Below are 4,524 nucleotides of genomic sequence, written 5' to 3'. Positions count from 1 at the left end.
TCGCCCCCGGCCACGGCCACGGCGCCCCCGAAGCTCCGCCGGCGTCCGACCACCACCTCTCGCGCTGGCCACCACCTCTCGTGCCGGCTCCGTCGACTTCCTCCGTTGCCCCCGGCCTCGGCCCCGTCGCCCTCAAAGCTCCGCAGGCGTCCGCCATGACGTCGCTTGCCGTCCCCGCCGCCCTTCCCCCTTCGCCACGGGTGCCGCAGGCCCCGTCGCCCCAGCCAGGCTCCGCCTGCCTTGGCCACGGCCCCGCGTGCCTCCGCCGTCCCCGGCCCCATCGCTCGACGTTGCACCACCTTCCGCCTCGAGGAGCGGGGGCAGCTCATCGGGCGTCCATGGTGGTTCTGCTCTGTCCATGATGGCGCTGCTCTATCCTTGGAGATTGAGGGGGAAGGGAGAGGACGCGACTGCTGTTTACTCCTGCTCCGTTGAGCACGTGCACAGGATATGGTTGCAGGTTGGTGTGGGCGTCAAAATTGAACTCAAGATGGCTTCGCTTGCTGGATCTTGGACTGCTATATCACTCTGTTCTTCTGTAATCTTTTCATCTGTAATTCCTTCATCTTGTGAAGCAGAGCAGTTTTGCCTCGGATCAGCAAGTGATAATGTATTATGTGTAAATAGAGTAATTTTGTATTGTGAAATTTGTTCGGTAGATTCTTGGAACAAAGCGTTGATGTGTACTGTGGTGTGGTGTTCATTGTTGTCCTGTGCACTAGGACTGTTGATTCAGCTTATTTTAATACATTATGTGAAGGCTGACGGCCGCTGTTATTTTTTTAATTTGACCCCATTCTTTGTTGTCTCTGATATACTAGGCTGAAGGCAAGGACGCAAATAGCTGACGGCAAAGATGTAGTCTAGCTGACGGCAAAACTACTTCTCTTTGCCGTCTGTGATTTATAAGGCAGACGGCAAAGAAGTGTTGGCTGACGGCAAATTCTTTGCCGTCTGTCAAATAAAAATCTGACGGCGAAGTATTCTTTGCCGACTTATCTTTGCTGTCTGACTTTGCCGTCTGCTTCCTGATGGTAAAATCTTTGCCGTCTGGATTTAGGTCTTTGCCATCTGTGATCCACAGACGGCAAATTTCCTGTTTCCTGTAGTGTGGTAACGAGATTGAACTAGGTATGAAGATACCCACGATCGAATCTCAGGCAAGTAACATACCGATGGATAAAGGGAATTACGTATGTTGTCATAAGGTTCGATTGATAAAGATCTTCATAGAATATGTAGGAGCCAATATGGGCATCTAGGTTCCGCTGTTGGTTATTGTCCAGAGAGGTGCCTCGCTCATGTCTACATAGATCTTGAACCCGTAGGATCCGCACACTTAACATTCATTGACGACATAGTATTATATGAGTTATATGATTTGGTGACCGAATGTTGTCCGGAGACCCGGATAAGATCACGGACATGATGAGGAGCTCCGAAATGATCCAGAGGTAAAAATTGATATATAGGACGATGATATTTGGACACCGGAAGAGTTTCGGAATGTACCGGGTAGAAATCGGGTCACGAGAAGGTTTTCCGGACACCCCGGGAGGTTAATGGGACATATGGGCCAAAGGGGGGGGGGACACATGAGCCGACAAAGGACTAGCGCGCCCTTCTATGGCTGCAGCCCTTGGGGAGAGAAGGAAAGGGGGGAGTCAGCCTCCCCCTTCCTTCCCTCTTCTCCCCTTTCCTTTCCCCTCCGGCAAATATGGTAAAGGGAGGGGGGCAACACATAACCACGACAATTGCTTAGCTGTATGCGGCGCACCCCTCCACAGTTTAGTCCCTCGGTCATATTTTCGTAGTGCTTAGGCGAAGCGAAGCCCTGCGGAGATAGCTTCGAAGCCGTGCGGAGATAGTTCGCCATCACCGTCACCATGCCGTCATGCTGCCAGAACTCATCCACTACTTCGCCATTTTGCTGGATCAAGAAGGTGAGGACGTCATCGAGCCGAACATGTGCTGAACACGGAGGTGTTGTACGTTCGGTACTCGATCGGTTGGAACACGAGGAAGTTCGACTACATCAACTGCATTAACAAACACTTCCGCTTACAGTCTACGAGGGTACGTAGACACACTCTCCCCTCCCATTGCTATGCATATCCATGGATAGAACTTGCGTGTGTGTAGATTTTTTTTTCATGCAACATTTCCCAACAGTGGCATCTGAGCCAGGTCTATGCGTAGAAGATATGCACGAGTAGAACATAAAGAGTTGTGGGCGGTGATAGTCATACTGATCACCACCTACATCTTATTTTAATTCGGCGATATTGTGGGATGAAGCGTCTCGGACCAACCTTACATGTCCACGCACATGAGACCAGTTCCACTGACTGACATGCAACTAGTTTTGCATAAAGGTGGCTGGCGGGTGTCTGTTTCGAATTTGACTACGGCCAGTACTTGAAGAAGGTTAAAACAACAAGCTTGATAATCACTTTTGTGGTTTTTTTATAGTTAAGAACGGTTCTTGCTAGAAGTCCGTAGCATCCACGTAAAACTTGCAACAACAAAGTAGAGGACGTCTAACTTGTTTTTGCAGGGCATGTTGTGATGTGAGATGGTTAAGATATGATATGATATATGTTGATGTATCAGATGATGATGTTTTGTAATATCGATAACCGACAGGAGCCTTAGGGTTGTCTCTTAATTATAGTATGAAATGCAAGCGCCATGTAATTGCTTTACTTTATCGCTATGCGTTAGCAATAGTTGTAGAAGCAATAGTTGGCGATACGACCCCAACGCAATGATGGAGATCAAGGTGCCGAGACAATGACGATGGAGATCATGACGATGCTTTCGAGATGGAGATCAAAAGCACAACATGACGATGGCCATATCATGTCACATATTTTAAATGCATGTGATGTTTATCGTTTATGCATCTTATTTTTCTTAAAACGGCGGTAGTATTATAAGATGATCCCTTCACTAAATTTCATAATAAAAGTGTTCTCCCCGAGTATGCATAGTTTCCAAAGTTCATCGTTTCACATACAACGGGTGTAAGACATTTTTGCACATGCAGAATACTTGGGTTGAACTTGAAGGGGTGCTAATAGTCTGGGCCTAATACCAAACAGACATTGTCATGGTACTAAGACTGACAGTAGAATGGGGGGTAGGTATGGAGAGGCAAGATCCTAGCTATGGAGTAGTTGTATACGCAAGGGATTTACGAGTTCAGGCCCTTCTCGGAGGAAGTAACAGCCCTACGTCTCGGAGCCCGGAGGCGGTCGACTGGATTATATGCGTATGAGTTACAGGGGTGTGAATCCTTCTGCCAGTGGAGGGGGGTGGCTTATATAGAGGATGCCAAGACCCCAGCCAGCCCACGTAGCGAAGGGTTTAAAGTACATTAAGGCCTGGCGTTACTGGTAACGCCTTACATAAAGTGTCATCATGACCATAAAGACTACTTAATTACAGACCGTTTGGATACAGAGTGGCACTTGAACTCCTGATGGTCGAGTGAGTCTTCATGGTCGAGTGTCTTCAAGTCCGTCGAGTGGAATCCCTCTAGGTCGACTGGAAGACGGTTTCTTCTGAAGATGTCCTTGGGGAGGGTACCTTGGACAGGTTCATGACCCTACCCTAGGTACATGACTTCATCAGACATCACAGGCAAACCTAAATATCTAAGACCTGAGGTCCCAACCAGGACGCCTGCCGGGTATGGAGCACCTACCAGTCCAGCGCACTTCTCAACCAGGACGCCTAGCGGGTTGAGGCCGCTGCAGCCACCTGCCACCAAACCATCTTCAGAGTTGTACTATTGCATCTACCTTGCACGGTCTAGCTACCGACGACGCCACCACGACGCCAGACATCTCCACCGCTCTGTAAATTAAATCACAATGGCAAAGAATAGTACAGTACAGTGTTACCAGAATCAGCAGTTCTGACTGTTGCCTGCCCCTGGCCAGATTCTTTCATGCCATTTGAGAAAAGCTAACAAGCATGAAGCTCATCAAAAAGATGAGCAACAGATTGTATGGCAAATGCATTTCGGTACATCATCAGAATTACCTTGGAAAAGAAACTACTTTTTGCAGCAAGAATCATTGAGATGACATAAATAGTCTCAACTCGTAAAACCGGTGTACTCGCCACAATACAAGATGAGTCAATATCTTCTAAATCATAACCTGCAAAATACCAAGGTTGGATAAATATAATGCAACATGCACACTAGGAGAAGAAGGCACATAACAAAATTACTTGATAAGCTTTTTGCTGGCAAAAATATCTGGAACATCATGTTCTCAATGTGAGCAGAATCACTAGACAAGTTATTTGCAGGTAAAAGTATCCGCCAAGCCAGTATTTATTACTCCCATGAGTTCTAGCCCAGGCACCTTGCTGTTGTGCTGCTCCAGTTGCTTTCTCTTCAACCTTTATGGAAAAACTATGTTAAATAGAACTTTCTGGAGAAGAAAAAGCAGTGAACTGATTCTTCCGACGCTTCAGATCATGGGCTCTTCAATAATTTATATGTTCTAA

This window comes from Triticum dicoccoides, chromosome 5B (assembly GCF_002162155.2).
Source record: "Triticum dicoccoides isolate Atlit2015 ecotype Zavitan chromosome 5B, WEW_v2.0, whole genome shotgun sequence".
Taxonomy (NCBI): domain Eukaryota; kingdom Viridiplantae; phylum Streptophyta; class Magnoliopsida; order Poales; family Poaceae; genus Triticum; species Triticum dicoccoides.
Note: the sequence above shows the minus strand (reverse complement) of the source record.